At 38.8% G+C, this 14,520-nt stretch overlaps 1 long non-coding RNA gene across 1 annotated transcript; it reads right to left on the bottom strand.

Moving 5' to 3' along the window:
• Positions 1 to 747: 747 nt before the first annotated feature.
• On the bottom strand, positions 748 to 14,465 carry LOC118005959. The gene is made up of 2 exons (XR_004677908.1): positions 14,068 to 14,465; positions 748 to 2,099 (listed from the first exon to the last, which is right to left on the bottom strand). It is a non-coding gene; the product is annotated as an uncharacterized LOC118005959 (long non-coding RNA).
• Positions 14,466 to 14,520: the final 55 nt, after the last annotated feature.

The following is a 14,520-nucleotide window of genomic DNA, read 5'->3' as shown; positions in this document are numbered from 1 at the left end:
GACTTGGCAAAATAAGGTCACAAGGCCGTAAGAATGGGAGCTATTGTCCTAAGGTCTGATACAGGATGAACAAATCCTTACTGTGGAAGATACTTCCATATTCCTCTCATGTGTGTTTTACCTCTCACGGCCAGAACTGGCTCAGCAATTCTCAATCCATAATGGAAGCAACATACTTTGCCAAAATATTGCTTGCAATTATTCTGAGAATAGAACCCAGAAAGAACTTATGTACCTATCAAAAATGAAATGGCTAGGGGCGCCTGGGTGGCTCAGTTGGTTAAGCGACTGCCTTCAGCTCAGGTCATGATCCCGGAGTCCTGGGATCAAGTCCCGCATCGGGCTCCCGGCTCGGCGGGGAGCCTGCTTCTCCCTCTGACCCTCTCCGCTTTCATGCTGTTTCTCTCTCTCTCTCAAGTAAATGAATAAATAAAATCTTAAAAAAAAAAATGAAATGGCTAAATATACCATAGAACAAGGGATAGCATACAGCAGTTAAAAGAATGAGACTGATATAAATATATGACAGTTAAACTCTCTCTAACCAAGTATTTTATGAAAGAAGGAGTGTATTCATTATCTAGTGTATTAGTCTGGGATCTCCAGAGAAATAGAACCAATAAATGTATATCTTCTAAATCTACCTATCTACCTATCTATATACACATAACGAAAGAGACAGAGATTTATCATGAGGAATTGGCTCATGAATTATGGAGGCTGAGAAGTCCAAGATCTGCTGTTGGCAAACTTATGAAAAAATATTAATTTTTCAAAATCATTGGGATTTCTCTTAATGATAGGATATTGTGAATTTATTATAAGGATAAGACAGAACCAATGAATAATGGGTACACACTCCATCAACTAATTGATTTATACAGAAGTTATGCCCTTTGGAAAATATTTGTGTATTTTTGCTAACTTGGGACATCCTCATTATCACCCCTTTGCCCTACAGGGGAGAGGTAACATTTTGTCCTTTACCACTGAGCCCTGGCTGGGACAAGCCCTTCCCTGATCCCCCCACCAGAGCTGAGAAATGTTGGCAGGGAAGCTTAGCGCAGGCAGTCACCTCTTACTGTCCTCAAAAATGGCTTCTGTCAAAGATGCCACCCCCAGTGGGACCCTGCCTTAACTGCCTCCCTGTTTGGCCCCTGCCTATCTTGACGTCTCAAGGTCCACATCATACTCCCAGCAAGGACTCAAAAAAGAAAAAAGTTCTTCTTCTCTAGTTCCTGTACCTCCTCCATCCTTAAATTTTGCACCACAATAATTTACAACTACTAGTCAAGTGGATGATCGCCAGGAGAATTGTTTCCCTTCAAAAGAATCACCACCCAAAGAGGGCTATGGTTATTCTAAGCTCCACCCCCTCACACCCCTCAAGATAATTATGACATATGGTAGCCAACATCAGGACATTCTGGGTTATAGAATCTTAGTGGGCATATCCACAGTCCACTCCGTGCTAAACTGGACTAAGTCCAAGCCACTTCTTCAAAGTCCCAGAGGTAGATCAGGTATGCCTCTCTCTCCTGCAGCTTTAGAGGTTCTGCTCCTAATTCTCTGTGCATTACTCCACAAAGAAGAACACAATTTTAGCATCCTTTGATGATCCTGATGATGATTATAATGGTGGCTGCAAATGGTGATTTTTCTAATTCTATAATTTTTTCCGCATTTATTAGCTGGCAGCCTTTGAAAGAAGAAAGCTCACCTCCACCACCACCTTTAGTTTGAGTGTCACTATGGACTAACGGGTTCTTTTCTGACTCAAGATGATATAAACCATTATCATTGTTGTTCTTTTTGATGTTCAGTGTATCACAAATTTGGGCAGCAGGAAAAACTTTAAGCTAATTCCTGTATCTTTTTTGACATGTCCCCATTAATTTTGAGAACTTCCTTAGTTTTTTGCACAAGATGTTTCCAACTTACTGTGTATTTCCTGTATCCCAGACTTAAAATCAGCCATTTCCCCAAAGAAACTGGGTTCCTCTCAGTGGAGAATAGTATTTAGAAATCAGCATCTGTGTACGAGGTATGCCCAGTGTTACTGGAACGTTATTGCTTCTAGGCTTCTTCAGGAAACAGAGCTAGGAAATAAACATTTTTAAAGAACCATGAGTTAATACTGATACCTCTAATTCAAATCAAATCTAATTTCAAAAGAACATAATTCTTCCTATCCTCCTCCTATTCCAATCACAATCTCCCTTCTCCCATAGTGAGGAAAGATCTCCTGGTTTCCAACAATTTTCTCATCATACACAAAATAACTTCAGATTTCTTTACTGATAGCATTATGAAAAACAAACCTATGAAGAAAATGTCATTACTTATTCACAATTCTTTTTGTACTTAAAATACCTTCGGTTAAGGGAGTACTGTGCTCAAAAGTAAACTGAATTCTTTTTTTCTGAGTGGTTATAGGATCAATGTGACAGTTTCATCAGTACGGTTAATTTGTATCTGTGTTCAATATTAGGGTTTGTTTTTTAAATTTTTATTGATTTAATATGCAAAACATTTACATGGTTCAAAAGTCAAAACTACATAAAGAAGTAAGCTCAGAGCAGTCGTACTATTTCAACATTTTCATTAGTTTCTGGTTTATCCATACACACATATATATATATATATTTTAAGTAATATGCACATATAGGGGCACCTGGGTGGCTCAGCTGATTAAGTGTCTGATGTTGATTTCCGCTCAAGTCATGATCTCAGGGTCATGAGATTGAGCCCAGTGCTGGGCTCCACTGCTTGGGATTCTCCCTTTCCCTCTTCCACCACTGGTGTACACTTTCTTTAAAAAAATAATAATAATATGAAAATATATATGTTGTCTTATTTCCCCCATTCCTATAAAAATATTTGTATTATATATACTCTTCCACAACTTTTTTTTTTTTAAGAATTTATTTATTTATTTGACAGAGAGAGAGATAGCGAGAGCAGGAACACAAGCAGGGGGAGTGGGAGAGGGAGAAGCAGGCTCCCAAGGAGCAGGGAGCCCAATGCGGGACTTGATCCCAGGACCCTGGGATCATGACCTGAGCCAAAGGCAGACGCTTAACGACTGAGCCACCCAGGCGCCCTTCCACAACTTTTTTTTTCATTTAACAATATTCCTTGAAAACACTCCAAGTCCGTTTATAGAGATCTGTGCTGCATAGGCTGTTCTCTATTCCTGCCATGAAAATTGATTTATTTGAACTTTTATCTCTACTAGGGACAATTTTAGAAATTTTAAGTTTCCTAGGAAATTATTTCTTTCAACTAGATTTTCAAGTGCATTTGCACGAAATTGTACAAAGTAGTCTCAAACTTTAAAAAACTTCTACCATTGCAAAGTTTAGATCTTCCTTGTCATTTCTCATTTTGTGCATTTTCTCCCTTTGTTTCCTCTCTTGATTAGGTTAGCTGGTAGTGTGTCTATTTATTTTTTGCCTAAGAACTGTTTTATTTCCTTTTCCCAAAGATTTATTAGTTCTGTTATTTTTTTCTTTTCCAATAATTAATTTCTGCTTTTTAATCTTTATTATTTTCTTCTTTCTGCTTTCTTTGGTTTCTTTTACTGTTTGCTTAAAGGTTTGGAATTGAAAGTTTAGTTCATTTAGTTCCATTTTCCTCCACTTTTACTGATAAAATTATTTTAAGCTATTGCTGTTTCTCCTGTCATTGCTCTAATTATCCCTCTATCCCCCATATTTCCTGTAAAATAAGTTAGAAGCCTAATTAGATTTTTTTATGCAAGAATACTCAACGGATGGTTGTGTACTTTCAATTACATCACACCACAAAGTACACATTATTGTCCTAGCTTTATTGTTGCTAAAATTGATCATTGGGCTCTGGTGGTGTAGCCAGCTTTCTCTATTGTAAAGTTCCCTATCAACATTTTACCCAATATTTTTAGTAACCTTAGGTGATGTTTCCCAGATAGCCTTTACATCATTAGAGGATGCAAAATGGTGATGGTCTATCCTATCATTGCTTCTTTATTCATAGCTGGCACTCATTCACAAAAAACTTTTCCTCAGGGCACCTGGTAGGTTCAGTCGGTAGAATGTGACTCTTGACCTCGGGGTGTGAGTCTGGGCCCCACATTGGGTGTAGAGATTACTTAAAAGTAAAATCTTAAAAAACAAAAACAAAAACCTTCCTCATCTATGAAGAACTATTCCTCACTAATTATTTATTTATACAGGAAAGGCAGGATACTTGATTAACCCCCCCTACTCATCAATGTTTAAATTACATTACTTAGTAATCTGGCAACCTCCAATGGTAACCAATGTGTTCTTTAAAGCATCATCATGAACAGATTTATACATATTTGATGTTTCAATTCATTGCAGTCATTACTGTTTTTACTTAACTTTTAAAATTTTATACTTATATCTCTTTTACAGTGAAAATCTCAAATTTTAATGATATTAACACAATTATATCTGTCTTTTCCTATGTCATCACTATTTTTACTACAAATAAGACAACCAAATGCAGTATAAAATTTCTTCACAGTTCTTTTTTCTTTAGAATACATCCTACCAGGGGTATACTGTATTTTAAAATGAAGTAATTGCTTTATCTACATAGCTATGATACCAAATTGATACATGGTTATGTTCATTTGTTTCCATTTGTTTTCAATTTTAGGGATTTATTTTTCCTGTTTTCTAATTATATAAACCGTTTATATGGTTCAGAAGCCAAAACTATATAACAAGATGCACCCACAGAACTTTTTCTTCTATCTTTGCCCTTTTATCCTGCACTCTCTCTCCCAATATAGGAAACCATTTTTATTAGTTTTTGATGTATTGTTTCATTGTTACTTTGTGAAAAATATAAACAAATGTTTTCCCACCATACCAATATTTTCTCACCATTTCTCATACAAAAAGTAACATACCATAACTTGCATTTTACTTTATTTCACTTAACAATATAGCCTGGCTATTGTTCCATACCAATATATCAAGATATTTCCCATTCCTTTCTACAGCTGCATAGTTCTCCACTGCCTAGATGCACTGTAGTTTATTAAACCAGTTCCCTGTCACTGGGCGTTTGAGTGGTTTACAGTTTCACAGGTTTGTGTCTGTAATTTCATATTTTTGAAAGTGTATCTTTGGGAGACATTCCTAGAAGTGAGATTGTTGGGTCAAAGATAATATTGCCAAATATCACCCCCATGGTGGTTATACACTTTGCCTTTCCACAAGCAAATGTGGTTTTCCTCTACATTTTCTTCTGAGTTTTATGGTTTTAGCTTCTATGTGTAAATATTTGATCCATCTTTGGTTAATTTTTATATATGATGTTAGGTCAGGGTCCAACTTCATTCTTTTGGACATGATATCCAGTTGCAAAGACTGGATTTTCACCATGAATGATATTGGCACCCTTGTTGAAGTTATTTGAACATGCAGATGACAGATTATTTCTGGGCTCTCTATTCTATTCCTTTGGTCTTATTGCCAAAACCACACTGTTTTGATTGCTATAGTTTTGTAGTAAGTTTTTAAATCAGGAAATGTGAGACCTACAACTTTGTTCTCTTCTTTTTCAAGATTACTTTGGTTATTTGGGGGCCCCTGAGATTCTGATGAATTTTAAAATGGATTTTTCTATTTCTACAAAAAATGCTATTTGAATTCTCATAGGGATTGCACTGAATCTGTAGATCACTTCGGGTAATACTGATATTTCACCAATATTAAGTCTTTCAGTCCACAAATACAGAATACCTTTTTTTTTAAAGATTTTATTTATTTATGAGAGTCGGGGAGTGAGGGAGAGAGTGGAAGAGCAGAGGGAAAGGGACAAGCAGACCCAGTGCTGAGTGGGAGCCTGATGTGGGGCTTGATCTCAGGACCCCAACCTGAGCAAAAACCAAGATGGGACACTTAACTGACTGAGCCACCTAGGCATCCCCCGAATATCTTTCCATTTATGTCTTCTTTCATTTCTTTGAGCAATGTTTTATAGTTTCCAGTGTATGAGTCTTTCTACGTATTTTATTATTTTTGCTGTTGTAAATGGAGTTGTTTTCTTAATTTCCTTTTCTGATTGTTCATTGTTAAATATTTCCCTTATAGAAAGATTGAGCATCTTTTCATACACTTAGAGGCTATTTGTATTTTTTTCATATAGATTCATATAGAACTGTCTGTTCATATCTTTTACTCATTTTCTTACTGTATTGTTAGTATTTGATTCTCAATTTTTAGGAGCTCGGTATATTACTAATATTAGCTCTCTGGATAGGGGTTTGAGTTACACAGGTGTATGCGTGTCAAAAATCAGTGAATGTACACTTAAGTTTTGTGCATTATTGCGTTTAAATTTTATGTCTGGAGACATAAACAGATATTGAACTCTGATTAGTGATAAACATGTAGAAGTACCTAAAAAGCAGTATACTGATGTTTGTGGTTTACTTTGAATGCATCGAAAATAATATGAGTGGATATATGGGTGTTTCCTACATATTTTTTTTCAAATTTGCTATATGTTTGACAATGTTCATAATGAAATACTGAGAAAAAATAGTAGCTCTTTAATCATATACAATACAAATATTTTCTCCAAGTTGTCATTTTTTCTTTTACTTTTCTTAAGGTTTTTTTTCTCATGAAAAAATGTTTTTAAAATTATTTATAGATGTACTTGTGAATCTTTTATCGCTTAACTTTGAGTCACGTTGTGCAGAGTTTTCCTTCTCTTAAAAAGCAATTCATCCATTACTTTTTTCTAGTACTTGCATTATTTCCTCTGTGTGTGTGTCTGTCTCAGCCAAAACATTATTTTTAAAGAAATAAATCACTGTGGATCCAGTGAAGTGCCCTGGGCACCCTAGTCTCTGTCCCTTTATCCCATCCCCAGAAGTAATCACTAAGCTGATTTTGGCATTTATCACTTTTGTGCTTTGGTTATATATGTTTACCATACATGTATATTTACAAACAATATATAGCTATGGCTTTCACATCTGTAAAACATACTCACAATAGCACCTTTCTGGAACTTGTTTTCTTTGATCAATGTCATATTTTTGAAATTTATCCAAGATAAGAAATATAGCTCTAATCCATTCATTTTAAATGTTAACATAAAATTCTTCCTAAGAAAATACTGCATTTATTTATCAGTCTCCCATGTGTGTATTTTTAGTTTGTTTCAAATTCCCCTCATTAAAAGACAGCTGTCATAAACATTCTTGCAGATATCTTCTTGTATACATGTGCAAGGGTTTCTCCAGGGAAGACACCTAAGAGTGGAGTTGCTGGTTTATAGGACATGCACATCTTCAGTCTTGCTAGAGAGGTGGTACAACTTGCTAGAGAAGTGATACACAATACCTTCACCAGCAGTGACTATATACTGACAACCTGGTATTATTGGACTTTAAAATTTCTGGCAGATATGGAAGGATATCCCATTGTGGCTTTAATATGCATTTCCTTGATTCCTATGAAAATGTGCCTCTTTTCAAACATTTATTGACCATGCAGATTTCCTCTTCAGTGAATTACCTGTCCATATCTTTTGTTAGTTTTTCTCCTGGTCTATGCAGGGCAACTTCATGGGCATGGGACTTATGCACTTAGAAGTGTGCTTGTTTAATGCTCTGCTGTTGCTATCCTGAAATTCTTAATTTTTTAACAATGGTCCCTGCATTTTCATTTTGCACTGGGCTCCACAAATTATGTGCCTGGTTCTGAGCTTGAGCCATGTTTGAAATGAATTTTGAAAGATGAAAAGGGATTCATATAGATCTGCTGTTCAACATGGTGGCCACTTAGCTACATGCGGCTACTTAAAATTAAGTAAAATTAAAAATTCAATTCTTCAGTCTCATTAGCTACATTTCATGTGCTCAGTAGGTACAAGTGGTTAGTGTCTACGGTATTAGAAAGCAGAGAGCATGTTGATCTTTAGAGAAAGTTCTATTGGACATTGCAGCTCTAGACTCTTCTGCCTGAAGTATGGCCCACCGACTAGGAGTATCCCATCACCAATCAGTCTGTTAAAGTGCAGAATCTCATACTCCATCCAGGGACCTACTGAATCAGAATCTGCTTTCAACAAGACATCCCCTACCCTCCCAGTGATTCTCACGCACATTCAAGTTTGAGAAGCACAACTACAGAAGACATAGGCCTTGGGTGAGTTAGATAGGTGAGTTCCTGGGGTGGAGGGAATCAGAGAGTGAAACTACATTCTGAGGGTACAGTGGGTACAAAGACAAGTACATGAAAATGTACCCATAGTAGGAACCAGAAGAGAAGGAACTGATAGGCTGAGGCAGATTGTGAAGGGCTTTATAGCCCTTTGGATTATGCCCTGCAGGGAACCACAGACCAATTTAAAACAAGAGTGCATGGAAAGATTTGGGTTTGAGGAAGACTGCTCAATGTGAAAGACCAGACAGGCAACCTGGATGTCAGGGGAGTGCACAGAAAGCTAGGACATAAACCCAGGTGTGAGATAAAGCTTTCTAGGGAGCACATGATGGATCAGAAGGGCAGGGGTCTCAGAGAGAGAGAGAGAGAGAGAGAAGCCACAGGATTTTGGTGACTGACTGGACCTGTGGAGTTAAGGGAGAAAAAGGAAGAACTGAAGATCAAACTTGGGTGACTGATAAATGGGGCTGCTTTTAACCAAATCAGGTATCCAGAGAATAAAAAGATTTTATGAGGTTGACTTGGACATGTTAAATCTGAGGTATTCTGGGACATCTGTTCACTGGTTTCCTCACCTGCCAAATGAAGACAGTGATAGCATCCATCCCCCAGGACTGATGCATTAACAATCAGCTGATACAGTGTATGTGAATACATACGCTTTGTTAATGTTCAAGCCATAGACATGTCATCTAGCATCAGCCCTGCACGTACCCACAGTCTGATGGAAGGACACAGAGGAGAGACTGAAATACTGCCTGCCTTTGCACCAAAGCAGCACCATCCATCTAGTTCAGTAACATAGGAGATGCTGGAGGAAAATGCTGAAGAGAATGAAAAATGTGGACAGTCAAGTAAGAAAAATAAGATAACAAATCATCAATTAGAAATACACCCCAGCTGCTTCTAAACATAATAAATTGTCAAAGCTTTCCATCAAGTAGAAGAAGACAGAGTTACAATGAGATTTCGGAGAAAACACATATTAAAAAATTCAACTGAGCAATTAGTAGCAGCATTTACTGTAGATTAGAAACCCTCTCCAGAATCACTTCTGCTTTGGAAGATACTCAGCATATGTTACAAACTGTTGTTATGTTTCGATTTTCATCTGCAGACAAATTTAAAGTTAAAATGTAGTAAGTCTTTAAAGGTGATTGCTAGTTCAAACTTATCATTAAGCAGACTGCTTCCTAACTCTTGATTATGTATTTGGAAAATGTCTAGGAAGTTTAACCATCTGATTGGTTAGACAGTATCGGGGTATGAAATATAATTCTTTGATGCATGCTGTTCTTCTAGAATTTATAGTTAGTGCTGGGATTCTTAAATTTGTTCTGCTTTTGTGAAGTAAGCAAACAATTTGACTTTAAACTTCATAAAACTATTCAGTTAAATTCAATGCATATTTGTTGAAGATACATCAGCCAGGCGGGGTGGGAGGGCATGATCACTTCTCTCAGGAAGTGGATAATCTCAAGGCAGGGGCACTTCTAAACAAGTACTGAGGAAAGTGAGTCAGTGCTCACAGAGTCAGAAATAGGATGGTAAGTATAAAGGCATCATAAAGTGCGAGGGACTCTTTCCATCCAATCAAACCTCTCAACCTTCCTGCTAGCTTACAGGAAATGCAGGAGCTAGAGAAGTGCAGTATGGATAAAGGAGAGAGTAAGACAATAAACTGCCATCGGAGATCATAAATTTGAAGTTTTATAACTCAATCTGAAATGATCTGAATAAGGCTCTGAGAGCCAGTCTAATGTCAAGGTCATCATCAGCCCTTGATCTCCCTTGGTGGGGCACACAGCAGAAATCTGCCATTTAGTTCAGCTAGCTGTGGCCACAGTATCTGCAGCAACTCCCATAGAGAGTGAGAGACTATTACTATTTGCCCAGCCCTTTAATTCAAATTGGCCTCTGGGTTTCCTCTGATCCACGAAATGTGGCATATGTGACCTTGTTGACTCCCCAGGTTATGCTTTAATAAGTCTGACAGCTTCCACCTGCATAGATGCTGCCCACACACGGACAATGTAGCCTGTGAAGGTTGAGGGGCCACATCCTCCTGTCAATGAGAGAATCCTCCTGGAAGATTCTCCAGGAGAAGAATCGTGGCCCTCAACTGATAGCATCACCAACTGCCAGACATGTGAGACTACCTTGGACCTTCAACTCAACTGACTCTTCAATTCAGGGTTTGGAAAACTACAGCTTAAGGGCCAAATCTGGCCCTCAGACTGTTTTTATGTTGGGCCCTTGAGCTAAGAATAGCTTTTGCTTTTCAAAGGTTTGCAAAAAAAAAAAAAAAAGAAAAGAAATAAATAAGAATAATATGCAACAGAGACAAAGCCTAAAATACACATTATCAGGCTCTTTATTGAAAATTTTGCTGATCCCTGCTACAGCTGAACATAACTGTGTAAGCCCAAACAAAACCACAAAGGAACCAACCAACCAACTCTCAGAATTGTGAGAAATATCAAACATATATTTTTAATACATGGGAGAGTTTGTTCTACCGCAATGGGGAACTGAATCATAAGCTGCTATAATGCTACACAATGAACAAAGAGACTTCCTCAAAGGAAATAATCTCTAAAAGGTTTTGGACCTTTTCTTCTCACTCGTTTAATTTAGGTGGATTTCTTATCCCAATCTGGCTGTCCATGGCTCTGTTTTTCATTCTAGGGAGATTTTGGCAGCTACAAGCACACATACATACTAGTTATTCATGGGATGTTCAAAACATTTTTAGAGTGAGTATTGGGGGACACCTGGCTGGCTCAGTCAGCAGAGCATGTGACTCTTGATCTTGGGGTTGTGAGTTCGAGCCCCACATTGGGTGTAGAGATTACTTAAAAATAAAAAATCCTTAAAAAAAAAACAAGTATTGGGGCACCTGGGTGGCTCAGTCGGTTAAGCGACTGCCTTCGGCTCAGGTCATGATCTCGGGGTCCTGGGATCGAGCCCCACATCGGGCTCCCTGCTCAGCGGGAAGCCTGCTTCTTCCTTTCCCACTCCCCCTGCTCGTGTTCCCTCTCTCGCTTTCTCTCGGTCAAATAAATAAATAAAATCTTTAAAAAAAAAAAAACAAGTATTGAACTGTAACTTTTCTAAAATAAAAAATACAGAATTTATAAGATATAATATCAATGTCCTAAAGCATCCTTCCAAATACAGAGGTCTTTCCACCCCTTAGATTAACTATTTGCAATGGAGCTTGCCTAGTTTTGTTATCAATGGACTTCCTTTCCTTAGTGAGGTAAACTGTCAGCCAAGGTGGGGTGAAGAATGGCTGTGATAAAGGCATTAGGTAGCAATAATCACTTTACCCTTTGCAAAGGGCACAGCCATCTGCCAGGGCTGGAACCAGGAAAAGAATCACAACAGTGATTTAGACCTGAATATTCACTTAGCCTGAACTTCCACTACTACTATCTAAATATAGTTTTGTTGTATACCCATTTTAACTCCTATATTCACCTATATTATTTTTCAGAGAACCTTCAAATTATCACAAATGATTTTTAAATGCATATTTCACTCCTCTATTCTTTCCCTTTTGCGGACAAAGGAAAGCAGCAGTCTGACAAGGAAGCAGCAGCAGGTGAACCAAGGAATCTGTAAACCAGAAGAAACAGCAGGCCATACTTACAGCTGAAGCAAATGTGTGGGTTACATCTGGGGATGGCCAGTTATGGCTAGGCTCAAAGTTCAATAGATGAGATGACACAGACCCACCAGATTTTGAGCAAAGGACTAATACGATCAATACCACACATCTGGATTTGCATTTGGCCTAGAGCAGTGTGGTAGCTCCTTTCCAAATATCTCCCTCCTCTCCCAGTGATCATGCCCTTGTCTGATCTCCTCCACTTGAACCTTGAATAGTCCTTCACTTGCTTTTAACCAATAGAATGTGACAAAAATGATGCTACATCACTTACATCACTTACAAGCTTCTGCCTTGCAGCTTCGGGCTTTGGGACTTTTAGTATGCTGACTTTGACGAAATTCAGGTCAACGGTTAGGGGCAAGAGCAGACACTAATTAGCTGATGCAAATGAAAATCACTGATACAACCCAGTGACTTAGACCAACTTACAAAAATTGTCCTCTTTTGAGAAGTAGGATATAGGTTGTCTGTTTAGAACTCTCCATTTGTGCAATAGATGATGCCCTTTGAGAGTTCTCTTGGGGAAGTTGAGGCAGTCATTGTCATATAGAGTAAACTTGACATAGCTCTTGCCCAGCACAGCTTATGAGCTTAAAACGGATGAGCTCACATCCATAGATACTTATATGAGTCAGAGACCAGAGGACCACAGGCAGAGATAACATACAGCATTACATACTCTTGATTTGTTTCTGTTATTAGAACGGAGTGGGTAGTATACATCAGGTATGCCCAGGTACATATAGGACACTCCTGGATTTTATAAAATCTTCTTTTTCTTTAAGATTTTATTTATTTATTTGACAGAGAGCGAGCACAAGCAGGGGGAGCAGCAGGGAGAGGGAGAAGCAGGCTCCCCACTAAGCAAGGAGCCCGATGAAGGGCTCAATCCCAGGACCCTGAGATCACGACCTAAGCCAAAGGCAGACACTTAACTGACTGAGCGACCCAGGCGCCTCTATAAAATCTTCTTAAAGCATACATCACAAGACCTATAGAAAGCACCACTGCTTTTACAGAATTAACCACAGGAACTCTAAAGTGGCCCAAACTCTAAAGAGACCAGAGTTTTACTGTTCTTTGAATAAAGCTAGAATTTAATTCAATGAAGCATCTATCACAAGGTGATCTGAGGTAGTAGGTACCAGAATGAACCAGATGATTACTCTGCCCACCCAGATGAATGGATTTTTAACCTGTGTTCTCCTTGCAGGAATCTAAGATTTTCTCCTACAAAGAGTTCCCAAGTCTCCACTCCCTGGATTACCTATTAACCACAAAAGGGAAAGTAGACTTTATAATGGATTATATAGAGAAATCTGTAGGACAATTCAGATTTCAGTTGATACTGGGGCAACCTAATATTATATATTTAAAAATTAATATTATGTGTTTAATATTCAATACTATGTTCTTCCGGATGGGAAACAATATGAAGAGCACCTCCTAAAGTCTGAAGGATTCTTTACATCTAATCAAACGTCTTGATCTTCCTTCTAATTTACAGTAAATGCGGGAGCTAGAGAAAAGGTTAAATGGTATCAGGAGGAATAAAAGGTCAAACGAATGGAGAGAGCAGAACCCTCTGTCAGCTAACTGTCCTAGACTCTCCAAAAAGTTAATGCCATGAAAACAAAAAAATGTGTGTGTGGGGTGGGGGGGGGAGTTGTTCTGCATTAAAAGAGAGGAACATAACAAGTGCAATGCATGAATCTTCATTGGACTATCTTTCTACAAAACCAATGTATAAGACATCTTTTGACAACTGGAGAAATTTGCATATGGGCTAGATATCAGGTTATATCATCACATTATTAAGTTTCTTAGATATGATTAAGTTTCTTATGCGGTTGCACAGAAGGATGTCTGTCTTTATACTTAGGAAATGCAGGCTGAAATATTTAGGCGAGAGAAAAAGGTTAACACTTACTCAACCTTGGAGTTAAGTACTTGGGTGCTCCCTGAACTATTCTTTCAACTTTCCACGTGGTGATGCTGGAGCCAAGCTGTTCACAGGCCCACAGCCAAGCGGCCTGAATGGGGAACTGTTTTCAGAGGGCACTATGCCAGCGGTGTCGGGAGAGGAGAGGAAACATTATTTCTGGATTAATTCAACCACCTCCACCCAAGACCGGCACGACCAGAAGAACCCATACAGCAACACCCAGCTCCCACGCCTAAAAGCCTCACCACTTCTTCCAGTTAGTGAAGACTCTGGGCAGGACAGACTTTGAATTCTCCAGACCAAAGAGGAGTTTCGAGATGAATTCCCCGAAAGCAAGCGACTTCCTGGGACTCCTGTTCATACACCAGACCATTGTGACCTGACGTGTCCACCCGCCACCGCTTCATTCTCCATCGATTCTAGAAGAACGCACATTTCTTCTGCGATATGGACCTTGCCGAGGTTTCTTCTCTCCGTAACAGCTCTTTGCGGACTCTAACAAGTAAATCCCTCCAGGACTGCCTCGAGGCCGCGGATTTGCGCCGCTAGTAAACAGGGCAAAATCCGGCCAGAGGTCCGGCACTAAGTTGCCCAGCCTCTGCGAGCCCCAAACGTAAAACGCATACCGTACTCGGACCGCCAGGTGACGGCGAGGAGCGACGGAGCGCGCCCGGGAGAGTGCGCACGGCTGCGGGCCG

The sequence above is a fragment of the Mirounga leonina genome, unplaced genomic scaffold (assembly GCF_011800145.1).
Source record: "Mirounga leonina isolate KUSES-001 unplaced genomic scaffold, KU_Mleo_1.0 Mir_115, whole genome shotgun sequence".
Classification (NCBI taxonomy): Eukaryota; Metazoa; Chordata; class Mammalia; order Carnivora; family Phocidae; genus Mirounga; species Mirounga leonina.
This window is presented reverse-complemented; position numbering and strand designations above follow the sequence as displayed.